The sequence below is a fragment of the Phyllostomus discolor genome, chromosome 4, assembly GCF_004126475.2.
Source record: "Phyllostomus discolor isolate MPI-MPIP mPhyDis1 chromosome 4, mPhyDis1.pri.v3, whole genome shotgun sequence".
NCBI lineage: Eukaryota > Metazoa > Chordata > Mammalia > Chiroptera > Phyllostomidae > Phyllostomus > Phyllostomus discolor.
Genome location: NC_040906.2, coordinates 199,193,988 through 199,216,236, shown reverse-complemented (window position 1 = coordinate 199,216,236; position 22,249 = coordinate 199,193,988). Strand labels below are relative to the sequence as shown.

Below are 22,249 nucleotides of genomic sequence, written 5' to 3'. Positions count from 1 at the left end.
GGAAGCCGGCCAAGGACTGTTACCTTGCACTGACATTGGATTAAACATCACTCCGGGCTCAACTCGGTTTTTTGGAGCCACCCCAAAGAGCAGCTTCCCTGAACTTTACTTTACTTGTTGCTGCTGGATGGAGGCTGGATTTCACTGCAGGAGGGCGGGGGGCGCAAAGAGATTTCCTAAAGGTGGCCCAGAGAAGACGGTGTTTGAAATGAACTTGGAAGGTTAATCCAGGGGCCGGCTTTCTCTAACGTGCCGCCTTATGTGCTCGGTGCCAGACTCCAGTCTATCTCTGTTTGTCTCTTACTGTTGGATTCACTCTCCTCGTTGGCTGAAAATACGTCGTGTGTACATAGAATGACCCTGGGGAGGACCACTCTGTAACTGAGACATGGAGATAGACTGGGGTGTGCTGTTGCAAATGCAGCCAGCCACAGACGGCTATATTTAGCAGCTGCACGGAGGGACAGGAGGCATCTGTGGTGAAGAGGGGCAGAAATTCAAGGTGTTCATATAGGAAGAGCTGTATTTTATAATCAGTAGAATGCTGATGGGCCTCACTTTGCTCATTTACAACATTCTCCCAAAGAGGTCCCTTCCAGCCAGGACCTTCTGCAAGTCTCCTAGCGCGACTTGGATGTTTGATTTGGGCCACAGGACTGTATTTGTTCCCATTAGGAATTCTCATGTGACTGATGATTTCCAAAAACCTCTGGGTAGGTGCACATGAGTGTTCGAGCCTTCCACAGGTTATGCAACCAAAACTTCAGAAAACGGAGTATGAAATGTGACCCTTTTTTACAAAAGGTAACCTCAGGTCATTTACCACATCTTTGGCAATCACGTTATACTCTTGGTCTAACCCACAAATTTTAAATTGCAATGATGCAATTCTGCTCTTTAATCCTAAAATTGGACCCTCAGTTCACATGGGCAAGGACATGCAGAATCAAATACCCAAATGAAAAAAAAAATAGAGAAAAGTTTTGAACTGAATCCACCATATATATCTCAAAAGATGTTGTGTACCCATAATTCTTGGATAGTTTATACTTTCTAAAAAACTTCCTTTGCCCCAGCCTAATAGACTCTGATACAACTATTAATACTTTGCTTTAATTGTTATCCCAAATACCGGACATAGTACCTGACAAATATTATAAGAGGTTCCTGGCATATGTTACTAATGGTAATACCTTTGGATATCTGTATACTAATAAGTGCTCATTTTACCTAATTCTTATGAGAACAGGCAGATCACTTGGAGACAATATGCAGATGTAGCTGATTCAATGTGAAGCCAAAATTGAACTTGGCATCAATAACTATAGGTTGTAAGCAAAGAAAGGGTTAAAACCACATTAGGTGAATCACAGATATTTCTCTTTATGGCCAGCAACCATTACTTTCCTAAGCAATTTTTTTGCAGATGATTTCGTTTCCGTAAATCACACTTTCAATTTTCAAATGTCTCTTCTAAACCCATGCAAAAGCACTTCATAGGGCTCTTTACAAATCTGAACCTGTCAAATTATATAGAAATTACACAAAGAATCCTACAAGTCCTGCAAGCAAAAAGAAGATGCACACAAAACCTCCTGGAAAACAGCAAATCCTTCTCTCCCTGCTAGGATACAGACACTGGCCGGAAAGGTAAGTTGCTTTCTCAAAATGCTAAAGCTGCAAAGAGAGGAATCAAAACAATCCTACCCTGCTGGATCAAGAGCGTCTTTCCAGAAAGGTTCCATAAGCTCGCAGAAGACAAGAGCTGAGGACAGTGAGCATGAACGAAGGAACGTGCTCGCATGTGCGTGTGGGTCTGTGTGTGAGCGAGGCAGAGCATGTGTGGATGTGTTTGTGTGTGGAGTGGCAGGGATTCGGGAAGCAGCCAGTAGGCAGGGCACTTGGCAGCCCCCTCCCGGCAGACACAGAAGCTGGGCTGCCGCACAGAGCTGGATGAATGGCAGAGAGGACTGAGGAGAAGCCGGCTGTCTGCTCACGGGGAGCAGGGTGGCACAGCCCGAGTCAGTGTTCTTGGAGGGAAGCAACCCTCCAGCCCCCTTTGCTCCTATCCTTGGAGCCTGGAAAGTGACCCGTGCTTTCCTCGGCCATCCTAAGCAAGAGAGAAAACAGGCTTGCTGTAAATAAATCATAGGCTTACGGCTAAAATAGAATGCCAGTCAAAAAGTGTATGGATATCAAGTTTACAAAATATGACACGGGTGGTTTTTCCTAAAGAATATAATTTAACAATAACAGCCTTCTGGGATACACTTGGACCGAGTGCCTTGCTGGCCCCGGCCCCTGGTCTCTGAACGGACACACTATCACCATGCCTCCGACTGCACCAGGAAACCAGACTTTGGAATAAATGTTTTGGCGTTCTAGGGATGTGTTTCCAGCTGAAATGCAATACTCCTCCACCTCGTTAACCAAACCCACAAACCTTTCCATGAATAGCTCAGTTGACTGCTTTCTGTAAACATATGAAAAAATATATTAAAAGCTGGGGTGTAAAGATAAGGCAAAGGTGGGCACCTTGATCCTAAACTGATTGTAGGCTTTGTGGTTGTCCTGGCATTGACCATGGGGAGGGAAGTCTCTCCTTTCCTGATGGTGCCCACATGGCACCTGGTCCTCAACTTCTCCCTTGACCATGGTACTAAGACCCAACAATAGGGTGTTCCCAGAGTGCCTTTGCCCAGGGTCCCAGGACACGTGACTCCTAATGGAGACTCTGTTGCCAGACATTAGTCATTGTCTTGGGTATTAAATGACTAATCACAATGCCAGGAGTGGCCAGTCTCTGGCCCTGGGACCCTATGCAGTTACAGAAAGATTTATGAGTGGCTCTGGAGGCCAGTACAAAGAAAGAAGTAAAATGTTATATTTAAAAAGTTACAGAAACGTTAATGATGTCACACTGCAAATAGATTTTTCCTGCTGTGAAAGACCTAAAACATCACACTGTTCAAGCACAGAACTCCCTCCTCCATCAGCACTAAAGACAAGGATTGAAAAGAAAAAGTTACTCTTTGCAGGTGACAGGGCGAATCCTAACTCCTCCTTTGGGTCAACAACAGCCACCTGTGCTCAAGGTCAGTCCAAAGTCACCAAGCATGTGCAAGGAAGGGAGGAGAGGAGAGGGCAAAGTAAGGAATAAGAGGGAGAAAAAAAGAAGAAAGGGGAAAAGGAGAATCACCAAATATTATTCTTGAACATAGGGAGGATAAGAAGCCTAGCTTTCTGCCCTGGCTGGTGTAGCTCAATGGATTGAGCGCGGGCTACAAACCAAAGGGTCGTGGGTTCGATTCTCAGTCAGGGCACATGCCTGGGTTGTGGGCCAGGTCCCTAGTAGGGGGCGCATGAGTGCAACCACACATTGATATTTCTCTCCCTCTTTTTCCCCACTTCCCCTCTGTCAAAAAAATAAAATCCAAAAAATAAAGAAGCCTAGCTTTCTCCTCTATATACTTATAGACCTTTGAGTATTTTGAGGCTAACCATCAAAGTGAATACAATAAAGGCAGTTTTTGTAAACATTTTCTCTCCCTCAGTCTCTCTCCTCTTCTTGGTAAGATTTGTCCCCCAGTCCTGGTGACAGTGCTGGGGGGAGGTGGCAGTGATGGCGCACCTTGCCAGTTTTCTTCTAGTGCTTCTGGCATCAGCCTCACAGTGCCTCCCATCTCCACCTTCCCCCTCCACCCTCATGTGGGATAGGCCCTGCCTTGACGCAATGGTACTCGCAGGTGGAGAAAGGTCAAGTCTACTTCTCCAGCTCCACCTCTGAATGTGCCTCCAGACCCACATGCGGCGGGTCCTTCTAGTGGTGTCCTTTGTGTCACTGGCTTGTTCAAAATGTGACTCATCATTTTCTCCCCCCGCCCCAACACATGGTGTTTCTCTCAGCAAACCTGGCCTGCGAACAGCATCACTGTGCCTGCAGTCACCCAGGTTAAAGTCTCAACAGTCTTCTCTGAGGGCTTCCCGGTTCCTGAGCATACGAGCTTGGCCATCTATCCTCTACCTCTTCTATCACTCTCCTTCAGGAGCTCCAGGGTGTAAGAGCTCGTGGTCCTTCTCCCTGCGATGAAAGCCTCCTAGGGCCCTCTGCCTCCTCCCTCCCCACAATCCTTCCCGGATCCTTCCGCCTTTTATTTCCTTGGTTTCTACTGCTCAGGACCGTCTTCTTTGACCTGCTCCACCCTCCACCCCAATCATACTTCCCCAAGAGTGCAGGCCCTCCTTTCTTTGCATAAATGTATCCTGTCCAGTGCATCTGTTCCCTGGGTAGCTCGTGCTTCAACCAAACGAAAACGAGACTCCAAGCACTCAGAGCTTTCCTGATGCCTCTGGCCCCCACTTTGCCGGAAGGCATACCTTTCTGAAGGACCAGCCCCAAGGCTCCCCCATCTATAGCGCCTTTCTTATTCAAAGGGAATTTCCTCTCCTCTGAACTCCCATGGAATTTCTCTTGCATTTATTACATTATTCATTGAATTCAAGTTATTATTGTACAGGGTGGGGCCAAAGTACATGTACAGTTGTGAGTAGGCGAAACAGAACTTATTCTTGGGCTATTTATTTATTACTGTATTCTTTTCCATACCAGCAACTGTGAACCTACTTTTGCCCCACCCTGGATTTGTCATCCCCTCATCCTGCTCAGGAGCTCCTGGAAAATAATTCGGAGGTTCTCCGAGTGCCTAGCAATGGGCCTGGTCATAGCAGTTCATCGAAGATTGGCTGATGGATTGATCCAAATGCTTAAAAGAATAAAATAATATTAGATCACTCTGAGTAACTGTCTCCAGAAGCTAACTGGCCATGTGGTGTTCTATGATTTTCAAAGCTGTTTTTGCTAAGATATTATCTTCATCTCCTCATACCGACTCAGATCATAAAGTCAAAATTCAAATTTATACCATCTCATGGATTGAGCCTGCAATTCTCGGCAGTGTGATTCACAAGAGAGTCCTGATTTTTTACTTCAGAGCCAGATAATACTGTGACCAAACATAGTCTCTGCTCCAGCTCCATTAAAAGCTTTTGCATTTACAAAAACATTATTCCTCCAACAGAAACACACACACACACAAAAATAAATGTGGAAATATTTCCAAAATAGCTTATATTCCTAGAAATGTTTCCATCACATTGAAACATGAAAGTCTAGCTATTATTTTTATTATAAACGCTCTGGTTGGGAGCTTGGCCTGGTGCACTTATTTGACACCATCTATTTTCTTCTACAGTAGAAGACGAACGAAGAATTTCCTTTTAAGTTTCTGCTCATTTTAAAAGTAGTTCAAGCCATTCGTTTTCAGGGCTTTTGATGAGCGTGCAGACTTTTTTCAAATGACCTTTGATTTCTGTTTTATGAGGTCAAATGTATATGCAGTGAAATACACGTATCTTACGTGCAGGGTATGAGAAGTTTGCACAGATGCATGTGCCTGTAGGACAACTTCTCCGTGAAATTACGGAGCATGCCCATCACTTTGAGGAGGTTCCTTTCATGCCCACTCTCGTCGGCCCCTAGCCCCTGTAGACAACCACCGTTCTGACTTCTGTCACTGTAGATGCAGTTTGCCTCCCCGCCCAGAGAGTGGACCGCATAAACTCCCTGTCCAACCAATGGCACAAGCAGCCAGGTGCTGGGCTTGTAGCTTTGCCAAGGCATCAAGGCACAGAGCTAGCCTTCCCTCAGTCGGACCCCCCTCCCAGAGAACGGCTCCCTCAAGGCCACAGAATTATTCTCACACTCTACTCATGGACCTTTTCAATAATGACAGGCTTTACATGATCAAATAGTATCTAAGTCTACAAAGATGCAAGTTAATGAGAAGCCAAATGGAATCAGATTTCTTAAACAGCCTTTTTTTCCCTACCACCACCCCAAACTAATTTTCTGCATGATTTATGGGGAAAGAATCAAAACCAAAAGACTTACTTTCAGAAAACCTGGGGCCTTGATGCTATTTCCTGGCTTCCTACCCAGGATTTGATGGAGACAGTCTGACTCTTTGGTTGTCAAGCAGACTGGCTACTCTTTACTGTGAAGCAATGAGAGATTCAGATTTAATTGACCAACTTCATGGAATTTAGTAACTTTCTTCTTACGTTCTCTTGGAAAACTTATTTTTTAAGTATTTTAGAATCTTTTTAATAAAACGTACTTATATTGCATGCGGCAGAGGACGATTTAAAAAGTACTTTCACTATAAGTGCCATCCATGATAAAAAGAATTCCAATTATTCCAATTATTATTACAGTGTGTCCCTCTTTCTCCCTTGATCTGTTATTTACTTGAGGAATCTCAATGCCAGCTTTGGGTATTATATTCTCAATAGACATCAATATCCAGATTGTGCTTAAAGTGCACATTGATTCCAATAGTCCTGGCTAATAGGAAGGAGGGCCTTTATACACACCTGCACTTACACATCTAGTTAGTAATCAACCAAGAACAGAGCTGGCCCAATTTCAGAACCAACCTTAGTCAAATGGGAAAAAAAGGAGATTTGTACATTTTGAGCCTTTTGAGGCCTTTCTTCCTGCTTTGTCACCACACTCATCTGGATAATTGGCTCCCTCCCACTCTCCCTAAGCACCCAGGGACCCCCATGCCAGCCAGTGTTCCTCTCTTCTCTCACCCTCCTTAATTACAATTGCATTGTGTCAAGGAGGTGATATATTTATGAGCATGCCAAGGACTGACTCATTTATTCAATTCACTCAAAAAATATTGATTACCTCCTACTTACCATGACTACTTCCCTTTTTTCTTTTTTCCTTAATATATCAGTATTCTACTGCTACATCTCAAAATGCCACATATGCAGCATTTAAAAAAAAACATATATTTCTTATCTCACAGCTTTGGTGGATCAGGAGTCTAGGCACAGCTAAGCATGACCTCTTGTCTGGGTCTCACAAGGCTATGATCGCACTTGAAGCTTATGGTTCTCTCCCAGGCTCACAAGGTTGTTAGGAAAATCCATTTCCATGCAGCTGTAGAATTCACGGTAGCTTGTTTTGGATTTTGGGGGGGAAGGAGCGGCCAGCAGGAAATGTTCTTTTTTTTTAATCATTATTTTAATTTTTCAATTATAGTTGGCATACATTAATAGATTAGTTTCAGGTGCATACCCCAGTGATTAGACATTATATAATTTATTAAGTGATTATCCTAATAAATTTCACACCCACCTGACATCATACATAGTTATTAAAATACTATTGACTATATTCCCTATGCTGTACTTTATATTCCCATGACTACTCAGTAACAACCAATTTGTACTTCTTAATTCCCTTACCTTTTTCACCCAATCCCCCAACATGCCTCCAACTTGGCAATCATCAAAATGTTCTCTGTATCTATGAGTCTGTTTCTGTTTTGCTTGTTTATTTATTTGGTTTTTATTCAATTATTGATATATACGTATTTATTGCCATATTATTATTCATATCTTGATTTTTTTCTTCTTGTACTTAAAGAATACCCTTTAACATTTCATATAATACTAGTTTGGTGCAATGAACTCCTTTAGCTTTTCTTGTGTGGGGAGCTCTTTATCTGTCCTTCAATTCTAAATGATAGCTTTTCTTGGTTGTAGGTCCTTGTTTTTCATCACTTTGAATATTTCTTGTCAACCTCTTCTGGCCTGCAAAGTTTCTGTTGAGAAATCAGCTGACAGTCTCATAGAAGCTCCCTTGTATGTAACCAGCTGTTTGCAGCATTTAATATTTTCTCTTTATCTTTAACCTTCTGCATTTTAATTACAATGTATCTTGGTGTGTTCGTCTTGGATTAATCTTGTTTGGGATTATCTGAGCTTCCTGGATTTATCTGTCTATTTCCTTCACCATATTAGAGAAGTTTTCCATCATTATTTTTTCAAATAGGCTTTCAATTTCTTGCTCTCTCTTCTCCTTCCACCAAACTCACAATGCAAATGTTGGTATGTTTGAAGTTACCCCAGAGGTTCCTTATGCTATCCTCAATTTTTTGGATTATTTTTTCTTTTTGCTGTTTTGACTGGATGTTTTTTTGCTTCCTTATATTCTAAATCATTAATCTGATTCTCAGATTCATCTACTACACTGTTGATTCCCTGCAATGTATTCTTCGTTTTAGTTAGCATCGCCTTCATTTGTGACAGCTCATATTTTATGCTATTGATGTTCTCTCTAAGTTCATTAAGCATCCTTATAGCCAGTGTTTTGAACTCTACATCTAATAGAATGTTTGTCTCCATTTTGCTTAGTTCTTTTGCTGGCATTTTGTTCAGTTCTTTCATTTGGAACATGTTTGTCTCCTCATTTTGGCAGCTTCCCTGTGTCTATTTTCTGTGTATTAGATAGAGCTGCTACATCTCCCAGGCTTATAGAATGGCCTAATATAGTAGGTCCCATGTAGGGTCCAGTGGCACAGCCTCCCTAATCAACCAAGATGGGTAACACTCAAAATGTACCCCCCCACTGTGTGAGTTATGTACACTCTTTTCTTGCAGTTGAGCCTCGATTGTTGTTGGCGTGTCAATGGGAGCAATTTACCTCCAACCTGATCAGCTTCAAGGACTGCTGTGACTACTGACCACCAATCTGACTACTGTAGAAGACCAGCTATGCAGGGGCCTACTCCACAAAGCAGGGTGTATCTCAGTGGGGCTGTGGTGCCCACTGAGTCTACCCCTTGAGTATGTTTCTTATGGAGGTGGTTAGATAGTACTTTGACGTGGCCTAGAGCCGTCCACTGGGTACACTGGCTCCGAGGCCTCCTAGGAGGTACAGTCCAAGATCAACTGCTGCCTATGTTCTGCCCAGGGCCACCTAGCATGAGCTACAAAGCACTGTGCAGATAGCTGCCACTTGTGCTAAGCCTGGAGGTACCCAGGAGAGGCCAAGCTTCAAACCAAGGCCAGCTGCTGACAGTGCTGGGCCTGGGGCCACTTCATGAAAAGTCCATGGCATACTGAGACCAGATTGTGCTGTTTGAGAGATTTTAGGGAAATCCGATACAGGAGCCAAGACAGGCCATTCACGTGGAAAAGCCACGGGAAACCACTTGGGTGGGCCCAAAAGTTGGCTGGGGTAGAACCTCAGGGAATCACCAGGGTGGGGCAAATATTGTGTGCCAGGTTAATGGAGTTTCATTTATGGTGCCTGCCTGCCAGCACCATGAGGGAAGGGCTCATCAAAGGAACAATGGCTTCTGCCAGCACTTTTGTCTGGGAGAAAGTTGCCCCCCACCCCAGTTCTCCCTCTGATACCAAATAATTCATTTCTCCCTTCTATGTCCCTACTCCCTTTCAAGCTGCTGCCCCAGTGCTGCAACTGAGAGGGATTAAGTCCAAGTAACTCCATGCATGGGCCTCTTTAAGAGGAACTGCCGGGTACTCCAGACAACTCCATTTTCCTCAGCCCCAATCCTCACTGGTTTTTACAGCCAAAGGTTATGGGGACTTCTCTTTATGACACTAGAACCCTGGGACGGGGTCAGATGTGGGGCTGGGACCCTTCACTTCTCTACAGTTGAGAGATCCCTCCTAATTTTAAACCATACCACACATGGGGTTTGGACTAGCCCATTCTGCATCTCCACCCCTCCTACCAGTCTTGATGTGGCTTCTTCTTTAATTCGCTAGTTGTGGGACTTCCATTCAGCTAGATTCCAGGTAGTTCTGAACAATGGTCATTCTGTAGCTTAATTGTAATTTTGATGTGGTTGTGGGAGGAGACAAGTACCACATTTACCTATACTGCCATCTTGACTGGAAGTCCAGGAGACTCTCACCATGACTATTTCTAAGTATTTGGTCCTATCCTAGTTAGCTCAGACTTCCATAACAAAATACTATGGAGTCAATGGCTTAAAAACAGGAATCTATTTTCTTAAAGATCTGGAGGCTGAAGGTCTGAGATCAAGGTACCAGCATGGTCAAGTTCTACTGAGGGCTTGCTTTCTGGCTGAGGACTCTGGCTTTCAGGCTGCTGCCTTCTTCCTACATCCTCACATGATGGAGGTAGCTGATCTCTCTCATTATAAGGCTCCAGTCTTCTTGGGTTAGGGCTCCACACTTATGACCTCATTTAAGCTTAATTAACTACTAAAGACTCCATCTCCAGATATAGTAACATTGGAGGTTAGGGCTTCAACATGTGAATTTTGGAGAGTTACAATTCAGTGCAACCAAAAATAAACCAAATATCTCTGCCTTCAAAGAGCTTACCTTTAGGGCCTTAGTGTTTAGTCCTATTGTAATGTCCACTCATACCCAGCCTCTTCTATCTTTGCCTCTGTCTGCTCTCAGGTGTTGGTATTCCTCTGGATTCAGCCTTTATGCCCTATTGTCTCCTCTATACTTCTTCTTCTGAATGATCTCAACCATTCCCAGGGTTCTAAGTTTCATCTGTAAACTTCAGCCTTAAAAGTACAAGTCTCCAATCAAGATGTCTTTGTTGGCTAGGAGATCCACATTTCCAGATACCCACTGGACATTTTTACTTGAGTGTTTATTCATTCAATAACAGTTTTTGAGCACCTACTATGTATTAGCCATTTAAAACTCAACTTGTCCAAAATTAACTTATGTTTTCCCCAGACCTACTTCACCCTCTGTGTCCTATCTTAGCAAATGGCATTTCTGTTCACATAATTGTGCAAGCCAAAAAAAAAAATATTCCAGCCTTCAGCCTTGACCCTCTTTCTCACTCCCTATAGTTTATCTGTCATAAATCATTTTTGTTTCCTAGATTTCATTGGGAGTATACTTCCTTTTCTCTTCATCATTAGTATTTCCAGGCCACTATCTTCTCTTCCAAAATATGCTTACAGCCTTTCTCTTGCACTATTCATTCTCCACCTTGTGGAAAGAGTAATGTTTCTTAAGAGCAAAGAACTTGCATTATTATTCTCATTTCCCCAGAGTTCTCACCCACTCTCTCACAGGTGCTGTACGCTTGCCATGTTGAATTACTTTCAGGTTCCACAAACTCTCTAGACTCTTTGTCTAAATATTTACATATGTAATTAACTCTAATGGAAACATCTTCTCATCCTTATTGGCATGACTTATTCCTACCCATTTTTCAAGTCTCCTTTAAGACATCACAGCCACCAGGAAGACTTCCTTGATTTCCTACAAATGCCTATAGCTTTTTTTAAATCCTCAGTTATACTTCTTATCATGCTATTGGAATTTCCAGTGTATTTCCCTGAATCCTCCCACTAACTTACAAATTTTTAAAAGACACACAGGGACTTTTTTTCCCCAAGTCACAAGTCTATTACTTAGTACAATGCCTGATGCATAGTTGGCCCCCAATAAATATTTTTTGAATAATGAATGTTTAAACCCCTTTGAGATAACACATTTGCCTTTTTAACTGACATCCTCAATAGCAACACACACACACACACACACACACAAAGGTGAATATAATGGCTATAATTCAGAACAGAGCTTTCGAGAAAAATTTAGAAGGAGTTTCACATTTTCTAGAACAACCCAGATTTCTTACCTCATAATGGGCTATTAGAATTGATGACCTTTTCATTGTCAAGGCCAATATTTTTATTGTATTTACAATAAAACTGAGGCCCAGAAAGTCATAGGAGACTTACCAAATGTCATACTTGCAGAAGGCCTACTTCAGAGGACCTGGACTGGAATATGGGTCTCCAAATACAGAATGCACCATTCTCCCTATACCACCCCTAGTCTCTCCTGGTGGATACTACATTCCGTCTCCTTTCAGGAGGAGCCATGATCAGCATAATCAGGATATAATACTGGTGGTGGCTCAGAGGGCTACTCTTGGTTGTAAAACCCCCAGATCTTTGGAAAACACGAAACATTTTCACATTATCGAATCATTAATAAAGAAATAGGGAGAAAGGTTTAAGAATGTAAATTACAAACATTGAGACAAATGTGTTTAGAGAAGTGACTTGCCTTACAAAACATGGAGAGATGAGTTGTCCACCTCCCATCTAGTACTCCTTGAAAGTCAGTTCATTAAGGTCTGATTTTTACATCCATATAATTTGAATTTAACTAAAAAACATTAAAACCTTTTTGTATTTGTTAATTGTAAAAAGTTGTAAATGGAACACCTTCAATCAAATAAAATTAATTGCTTTACTTTATGTTATACATTTGAATTTCCAAGAGAATCTATTTTGAAAACATTAAATGCCTTTCCATCTTGCTATCACACTCATCAAAGAAACCACTTTATAATCAAAAAGTGCTAACCTTCCTAAAAACCATACCCTCTTAAAAGAGCTGGAAATATTATTGGGAATAACACTACAATCACTCAGAAAATTAGAAGAATTTAGTGGCAAATGTTTGGTCTATTCTCAAATAAAGACATTAATTTTAGTGACATTTCCCAGCAGCTTTTTGTACATAGAGACAAAGAAAGGAAATAATTCCACAAACTTTTATGCCAGATGCTAATAAATGGCTAAACTGTGCACAATGTAACTTTTTCCCCCTTTCTCCATCCTGTCCTCAATTTCCTGTCCTTAATACACTCTACCTCTTTCTTATATGCTCTCAAGCCTGTCCCCTCTGCAAGGTCTTTGCAGGCCAGCCCTGATCAACATAGGTCACAGAATTAAAACCCAGAATTCTAATCAAAACTCACAGCAGAAAAGAATACTTAGTCAATTTGTTCACTCTTATATGTGTATCCTCAGTTCCCTTAGCGCTCTCTTCAACAGCCCCAGTCACTGATACTTCTTCTTCAACACAACCTTCTCATGCCTCCGTTTTCATGGGGTGTCCAGATTTCAAGTTGGGTTGGTGGGGAGAATTATTTCTGTTAACTCTGAACTCTACAGTATGAGCATGGTCATCAGTTTTGGAGACCTCTCTTTCAGATTGGTTTGACAAGAAGAGAATCATCCAAAAGCATCCTTTTTCTAGAGTTAATTTTTTATTCAACCTCACCAAAGGCCTAAGGGAAATTCAGCTGGCTGTCAATTGCGCATCTACCATGGGCTTTATGAATTTTATTTCACTTAAATTTTTAATTTATTTTAAGTATATAATGGAGTTTGTGTTTTAAACTTCACAAGGTATTTCCAAAGCCATGTTGAGAAAATCATCTCCCACTTACCCCTGCCACCCACCAATTTCCATCTCTAGAGGCAACAGATGTTACCCATTCTTTAAGTTTTCTTCCAGAGATATTCCGTGCATATGGGTCTTGCTCGCTCTCTGTCTTCTACATCTTTTTAAAAATAGTAACACGTACCTTGTTTTGTGCCATGTTTTCTCATTTTCACCAGCAATGTATCTTGTATATCTATTTTGCTGCATAAATATCTTCCTCATTTTTGTGACTGCATATTATCTCAATGTGTAGAAGAACCATAATTTATTTTACCAGTTCCCCATGAATGACAATGAACTTTCTCTCCAATCTTTTATAATTATTAACAGTGCTATAATTAACAACATTGTACATAAGTCAATTCTCACAGGAGTAAAGATTAATTTTAGTAGATGTTGCCAAAATGTCCTCAATGGCAGCTATATAATCTGAACACCCATACCCTCACAAATATAGTGGATCTTTGAAATTTTTGATGTTTCTCCAAATAGTATCTTCAATCTCCATGTATTTTTAATTCAAACTTGCTTGCTGAGATCAGGGCTGAGCATCTTTTCACACTGAGTTCAAATACTAGCTCTATCAGCTAGGAGTTGGGAGAAGTTAGACAAATTCAAGTCTTTAAGATTGATAAAGTTGGGACAATTCCTAACCCAAAGGGATGTTGCCAAGATTAAATGCAATCATGTAAGATGTGCACATTCTTCTTGTTCACTTCCACCATTATTTTTTTCAGAAGGAGAAGCTAATAATACATGAAAGCTAACAACAAGTTTAATAAAGGGAAGAGTTGTAGGGCCCAAAGGTTTTAGATAAAATAAAGTGCTATTGTTGAAGAATTGCTTACTTTCTTCCACTCCAAAATAACAGTGTGCTTAACACAACATCATTGAAATTCGGTACAGATCAGGACTGTTTCCTTGGGGATTAAAAAAAAATAGCCATGCAGAGTGGCACCTTAGGTGTGGAGTACAACATTAACACCAGAAGCATGCTATGTATACTTGGAAAACAGAAGCTTACTTATGACTCCAGTGTGTTTTGGAATGAATTGTTGAAATGCCAGTTTTTACTATTTTACAATGTTTTCAAATCCATTGCAAACCACTTTCCATGGCTCCCACTGAGGCATTGTAGAGCACAAGAAAATATCCAGCATCGGGCTTTAAACCTCTGTAAACAAGTGGTAGACTGTTGACAAAGTCATGTTTATCATGTTGGGAAAAGGATGGCAGCTTTCATAAAAATGAAAAGAAATATTTTGAAGCAGATTGTCAAATACCAGGTATTGAGATGCTTTCATACACAGCTAAATGTTTGGGACTCAAATGGCAAACGTGTCTACAGGCTAATTTGAAATCCTTTTATATACAAAATTATCAGTAAAATTGAAATTGCAACTCACTCCATTTTCTTTAACCATATCTTTTAGTCCTTCCCTTTATGTCATATTAATAAATGTGACCACTGAATTTAGAGATTGTGGGTTCCAATAAGAGATGAGGAAACAATGATTGTGACCTTCAACACGTATTTAATTTAAAAAGTTTTATATTTATGCCTAATTTTTCATTTTTACAAAAGAAGCCAAATAGTTGGTTTTATATTAGAAGAGAACCCTACTGTTATATATCTATAAGTTTTTGGCTCCACATTGTAAATATCAAAGAAGGTTTTATACTGAGTTCTTTCCACAGTTAAACATACTCTATTCCAACATTTTAGAAATCAATGAAGAGAAAATTAAATAGCCTATCATTTAAAATATACTCTATTCTAAAGATAACCTCCTATTCCCCTAATTTTTTAAAAATGTGTTTTTATATTACAAGTACATGGATCTAAAGTTAACAACTTAGCCAAGTAGACTTAATTCTCCATGGGGAGTGGGTAGACAACCATCTATTACGGGATTTGTCTTTGAATTACACATGTGGTTTTAGTGTTGTGTTTCTTACTAGCTTTCAAGATCCTCATGGACCCTAGCACACTGCCTGGCACATATTTGGTGCTCAGTAAATATACTGGAAGAGAATGAATGAATGAAAGAAATCTTCAACTTGTCTAGCTTCGTATAGATAAGAGGGCTTTTTCGGTGTTTTTCCTGTTGTTTTGAGTCATATAGTATTTAGCAGATGTTCATCACTATCGGATATATAGCACAATATCTATTCCTCAAGAAGTATAGGGCAAGAAGGCTACTCTGATCAGCAGATGCCCTGAAAGCCATGTGTCTCCAGTGTCCCAGCCTTGCCTTAACAGCTCAGAATAGTGTCTGTGCTATTACACTGTGTCTCTGAGATCCTTGAGTCTTAGCTCCATCCACAGCATGGGCTGCTCCTAACAACCCCCAGAACTGGCTGTGCTCCCAAAATTTGTGGAGGGAAAGGATAGAGCTGATGTGGGCCATGTGCAAGAGGAGCTGATGTGAATTCAATCTGGTTCCAGTTCCAAAGGGATTGCTGATGGAGGCAGGTGACCTCAATAGTAAGCACCCGATTCCTGAGTCTGAGGAGGGACCATCCATAGTCAGCCAGAAGATGTGATCTTTCCTGCATAGAGGTATCCACAGGGGAAAGATCCCTAGAGCTGGGGGACAGAGAGTGTATCCAACAAGCCCAGGAACGGGCCTCTGAGAGACAGAAGCTGCTCCTAACACCTGCCAGCCCCAGAAAGCAGACACTGGGTCACCACAGTATTTCCTGCCTCTTTCCCCTCCTCCTGACCTAACCATTTCACCTTCCTAAGGATCAGAAATCCAGCTGGCAAGATGCACAGAGGAATACATTTGACTGAAGGAAAAATAGGCCAACTGCCCTCTATCCCCTGCAGGCAGCAAACTTGTTTGGGGTCTGAACTGGGAAAGGGGAGGAGATGGGACATTAAATGGAACTCAAATGACTTGATATTTACATTGGACTGGTTATGGCAATTGGTGACTAGTGGTCCTTTATCACCCGGCAATGACCAGAGTCTTGAGATGTGATTTACATCTCATCCAGGGAAACAACGGGCCCCATACAACAAATTTAGAGACACAATGAATACTCTTTTTATAGACTCCCTGAGACCTGCTTTTTTGGCATAATGGTCATATTTGTATTCTTTCAAGAGACTCATGCTTCTCATGTGCCCTAATCCCCACTGCCTTCAATAAATAGAACAAATGGATCCTATAGCTGATAGTTGAGGTTGACTGGAATGAAATTTGCAGAGCCAAGAAAGTCAACATGCATGCTACTTCTTTTCAAGGGCACAATTGATGCATGCCTACCAGAATAAAATATGCCTCAACAATTCTTCGTATGTCAAAGTACAGATTCTTACGATAGGTGAACAAAAGGTCATCTAAGAGGCTCAGTATATACCCCCTGTATAAAGTCAAATGTCTCCTCCTTTCGTTGTTTGGAAACACAAAACTGGGAGGAAAGGGACATGTTCTTTCATTAACTACTCCCCCAATCAAGCCCAGCAAGGATGAAATAAATGGAGAGAGGATATGTTCATTTACAAGCACGCCCAACTCCACCAGGTCTCCAGCTCTTAGGATGCCCCCCTCCAGCACAGCTCCCTGCCCTACTGCTCACCAGGAACTGGGTCAAGGGCAGGGGAGGCAGCCTCTTGCTGGAAGGTGGACAAGAGAATCGGGCACACAGGGTTTACAAAGAGCATCTGACTCTGATGTTTGTCCTGGCTTCCCTAGAATCAGAAAATTTCTTTCATGAAGCAGACCCACTATCAGCCACTTCTCTAGCTGTAATCTGGAGCAGACTTGTTGAGACTTTATTGTTAAAATGATGTCAAAGTCAGTAGTATTGTGAGCACACTGTGAGGATAAGCCAGGTAACAATAGAATGGTCAGGATCTCAGAGGTCATCTGGTTTGATAGGTCACATCTCTTCCTTACTTCCCGCCCACATGGAGGGTGAGGCTCTCAGAGCCTCGAACATTCTTCTGTCAGACCCCAGCTTCTCTGCAGTCCCTGCTGCACCAAGCTTTTCCTATCATATAAGAAATTACCAGAGTGAAAAGGACATCAATACAAGAATAACCCCATCTTTGCACAGAACACACCTACATCGTTCGATGACTAGTATTTGAATCATACCCCCAACAAACCTCATTACACAAGTGTGCCACCACAGTACATGTCAGAATTGCATATCCATTATAATAATATCTTCTTTGTGTAGCCTGGGAACTGAGGCCCCCAAGGGTTAAGTGGCTTGCCCAGAGTGGTAACCTAGAATCATGGTCTCATAACTCATCAAAAATGAGTGGAATTTGTGTGCAGTGTCACTTCCATGAAAGCCTAGTTCTTACTTGCAGCATTCCTTAGCTTCAACTCCTCCTAGGATCTTCCCAAAATTCCCCTTTGGGATTTGACCTGCTCAACAAAACTCTCAGCCTTTCAGAATGTGTAAGGTAGTCTTTTTGAGTGAAATGATCACATCAGGATGTTAAGGGATCTTCTCAGGATTCACCATATAATAAAAAACATGTCTTATGCCACAGTTCTGAAAGTACGGTTGCTAGGGCAATTGCGTCAATATCATCCGGGAATCTATAGAAATGAAAATTCAAGGTATAACTGGCTCTTTCCTTTTTCTCTCTTTTTAAAGACTTTATTTATTTATTTTTAAAGAGAAGGGAAAGGAGGGAGAAAGAGAGAAACATCAATATGTGGTTGCCTCTTGCATGCCCCCCATTGGGGACCTGGCTTGCAACCCATGCATGTGCCCTGACTGGGAATTGAACCAGTGACCCTTTGGTTCAAAGGCCAGCACTCAATCCACTGAGCCACACCAGCCAGGGCTCTTTCCCTTTTTTCTTATCTTTCCATACCTCAGCTCAAATGTCTTCCCTGCACTGACCACTCCAGCTAAGTGCACCTGGACTCCACTTTCCCATGCTAGCCTTTCACTGAACTGTCATTGGGTATTTTTCTACATATAGCAGTTTTCTCTCTGGGTCACTGGAGTGGTTAGTTTTACATGCCAACTTGCTTAGGTTATAGTATTCAGTTATTTAATCAAACACAAATGTAGATGTTGCTAGCAAGGTATCCTGTAGGTACAGTCAACATCTACAATTAGTTGACTTCAAGTTATCCTCCACAATGCAGTGGGCCTCATTCAACTCATCAAAAAGTTGAAGGCCTTGAGAGCAAAAGCTGAGGCTTCCCAGAGAAGAGGAAACTTTGCCTAACGATGGCACCATTAACTCCTGCCAGAGTTTCTTGCATGCCAGCCTTCCCAACAAATTTCAGATTTGCCAGCTGCCACCACTAAAGATATGAACAAAAGGCAAGGACATGGGATCAAGGACACTTAGGAAGGGAGGGTCTAAAAAGAGAGACTAGTAAAGTTGACCCTTAAACAATATGGAGATTCCCTAAAGCCACTGGCTAGGGGCTTGGTCAGAAATCTGCATAGAACTTTTGACTCCCCCAAAACTTAACTATTAACAACCTACTGTTGACAGAAGCCTTACCAATAATACAAACAGTTGATTAAACTATATTTTGTATGTTATAGGTATTATATACCTTATTCTTCCAGTAAAGCAAGCTAGCTAAAAGAAAATGTCATTAAGAAAATTGTAAAGAAGAGGAAATACATTTACAGTACTGTACTGTAGATACCGTAAGTTTACTTTGTCTGTTTTAGGTTATGTGGTGCATCTGCAAATTTTTTCAAATTGTCAATTGAGAAAAAGCCACATATCAGTGCACCCACACAGTTCAAACTTATGTTGTTCAAGGGTCAAGTGTATATGCAAAAGCTTTTCAATGGGAAGAATAATATGTTAAGGGAACTAAGAAAAGTCCTAGCAAGTGGAACCCAGGGACTATACCAGGAAGCCTTTATCTTTATCCCAGTAGCAACAGGCCACTAGGGAGATCTGGAGAGGGGAGTGAGAAAAATGTTTCTTTTTTTTTAAAGATTTTATTTATTTATTTTTTTAGGGAGGGAAGGAAAGGAGAAAGAGAGAGAGAGAGAGAAACATCAATGTGCGGTTGCTGGGGGCCATGGCTTGCAACTGAGGCATTTGCCCTGACTGGGTATCGAACCTGCGATGCTTTGGTTTGCAGCCCGTGCTCAATCCACTGAGCTATACCAGCCAGGGCAGAAAAATATTTCTTATACACTTGCCTAACTCAGTCTTGAACACTTGTCACTTTTTCCTTGATCTTAGTATATTAGAAGATATACTAATTTTTAGATTACAAGCGATCAGGATTTATTTTATGGAAGATGGTGTAAATAAGATTCATAAAGGAAAATAAAAGAGCATTTTCTCCTGTTATTGAAATTGACTTAGTTCTTTGTTTTTATATTTAAGTGTCATATGGTATCTTGGATACTGGAAGAGGAAAAGTACATCAGGCAAAAACTAAAGCAATTATTATAAAGTATGGACTTCAGTTAATAATAATGTATCAGGATCAGTTCCTTAATTATAATAAATAGGCCATACTAATCATGTAAGCCTCACTACCAGGGGAAACTGAATGTGAGATACACAGGAAAGCTCTGCTATCTTCACAATTTTTCTGCAGAACTAAAACTGTTTTAAAATAAAATGCATATATAAAAACATATCTCATATGAAAAATGAAATATAACATTGTTTTCTAAATAGACACATAAAGAATTACTAACTCCACTTCCTGTTAGACTATTCCAGAATGGACCCATTCGGGTTGTTGTCTACACCCAGGGCTTCTAAAGCTCCTGAAGCCCCCTGCAGCTGTCCTCTGTCCAGCTTGCCCTGCCCAAACCAACAGCACTTCAGAACCTGGCTCCTGGGAATAAATTGCCCATCCTTCTCAGGCCAGCAAAAGAGCCAACATTTCCCTAGGAAGGAAGAGGTAGACAAGGGGACCACGCTGCCTGTGTGGGGACTGCAGAGAGTATGTGTCCTTTCACCAGGCACACACAGCACCATGAAAGGTGTTCTAGTTGGGGAACAGATTAGGGCTGGATGTCAGCCACCAGTCCTCAGTCCAGCACAAGTTGCTGTGCAAGCCATTCTAGTGGCCTTCAGGGGACTCAGGATGACATGCAGGCTGCTGCTGGGTGACATGTGAAGGCCGTGGTGCTGGGGCAGTAGTCGGTCTGTGCCATAATAAAACTCATGTAAACAAGCCACCAGCTCAGAAATATCAAGTGTCATAGAAAAGAAGGTTAAGTTTTTTTCTCATATTTCAGTGAGTGGATGCAGGTCATTAGGAGAAGCATGGACCAGGGAGTGGGGGGTGTAATTAATATTTCAGCTGACTTTGATTTACCCTTAATGTTTGTTCTATATTTGGTCAGGATTTAATTGTCCATTCACACATTCACTTCCGGTGTTTAAATGATTAAATTTCCGGGGGAGAGTTATCAGGGTAGCTTGATTTCCAGAAGGCAGTCAGATTAATAGAGTGTGAGGAAGCAGACACTTCCACACATTGCTAGAGGAAGGTATGAAAGTGTTTATCAAGAGGTTTCCACATATTTATACTTTTAAATTATTTATCTTAAAAAACTAATCTAAGAGACACACTGAGACAACAAACAGATGTTCATTGAAATACCACTTACTAAAACCTTGTAACTAAAAATAAATGAATATATGTTAATGGAGAAATAGTTAAATAAACCATATGCATGGCTAAATTCATTTATAACATTCAATTATAATACTATTCTTAAAAATAATTTGTTTAAAAATAAACTCATTATTGTATATAAGGTATAGAAAGTAGGTGATAAAAATACACACAATGCTGGTCTCTTTATATTTAGTATTTTATGTATTCATGTTTCTAAATGAACATAAATTACCTTCATAAATAAAAAGAAATCAATAACTGATTGATTTCTTTCTTTTATTTTTTTAGCATCCCAAACATAAAGGATGGATACTAAGATTAAAGTTCAAATTCCAACAGGTCGTTGGTTGACTCTTAGTCAAGTAAACTTTGAAGTCATCTTTAAAACAAAGCATTTGAACCCAACAGTCCAAGTCTCTAACTTTTCATAATGTCACAATTTATATGATCCTTTACATACATTTCTATAGCATATTCGTGTTAACAAAAACTTTGCGCATAGGTACCTCATCTTTTCGAATTTTAATTGTCATTTCTTGAGTACTATTTCCTTTACTTCATACTCTTCTTTTACAAAAGAATCAGAGTAACAATTAAATCAGTTCTACCAGCTGCTCTTAAGAGCTCTCCCATTTCCCCCTAAAAATTTAACTTGGAAAATATACTCTATCATAAAAATGTATCTTTTGCACAATACTTCTTAAACAAATATGTGTCATTGTTTATTAGGAAGATATTTTATTCTGCTCAATTAAATAAAACTTTAAAGTCATTGTGACCTGTCTAGTACCGAATTTGGGTGTTTGGCAGTTAGCAAACACGTGCTGAAAACAGATGAAACATAAAGAAGGAAAGGGAAATGGGAGAGAGGCAGGCTGTAGAACATTCTGGAGTGAGGCTCAGTACATCAGGGTCCTGGTCTCTGTCCCTACCTAGCTGTGTCCCTTACATAAAGCACTTCATCCCTTAGAGTCTCAGTTTTCCTCATCTACAAACTTATGGGGTTCTGTTAAAATAATCTTTAAGGATTCTTCCACATATAAAATTCTACTTCCAAAGATGTTTGAAAAAAATGCATAGCTGTAAAGAGGAAGATACGCAGTTTCATTGGTAACTACATCTTACAACAATGACTAAATCCTGGATATTTAGGAGTCACTCAGATTTAATAACTTTATTACATTTTGATTAAAAATCATGTTAAAAAGTGAGATAATGTCTAGCTGGAAAGCTCAACTACTCTATGACTATATGGGCAAAGGAGAAAGAACACTCTCAACACTATAAAAGAACAGAAGCTGACCATGCGTCAGTAGTTTCACCCCACAATTTTGACCCCAAATGCACTCCTGGGACATGATGGGTGGTCTGAGCATTAACAACCAGTGACATTGAACATGACCTTCATCTGAGTTCTGACCAAGTCTGGGCTTCACCTTTTGGAGATACAGAGCAAACTTGAAAGTCCAGTGGTTTTCAATCCTGGCTACACCTTCAAATCATGGGAGGAACTTTTA

The 22,249-nt window shown here is 40.8% G+C and overlaps 1 protein-coding gene across 4 annotated transcripts in view; it reads right to left on the bottom strand.

Annotated features, from left to right (window-relative positions):
* ESR1 (estrogen receptor 1) overlaps window positions 1-22,249 on the bottom strand; it is a 365,725-nt gene that overhangs the window by 243,779 nt on the left and 99,697 nt on the right. Inside the window, exon 1 of one of the 4 annotated variants that reach the window (XM_036024904.1) lies at window positions 1,708-2,024. The exons of 2 other annotated variants lie outside the window; for them this stretch is intronic. The gene's annotated coding sequence lies outside the window, so the exon portion shown is untranslated. Of the gene's footprint in view, window positions 1-23; window positions 126-1,707; window positions 2,025-22,249 lie in introns of those variants that run through there. One more of the 4 variants, XM_036024906.1, reaches the window with a different exon arrangement.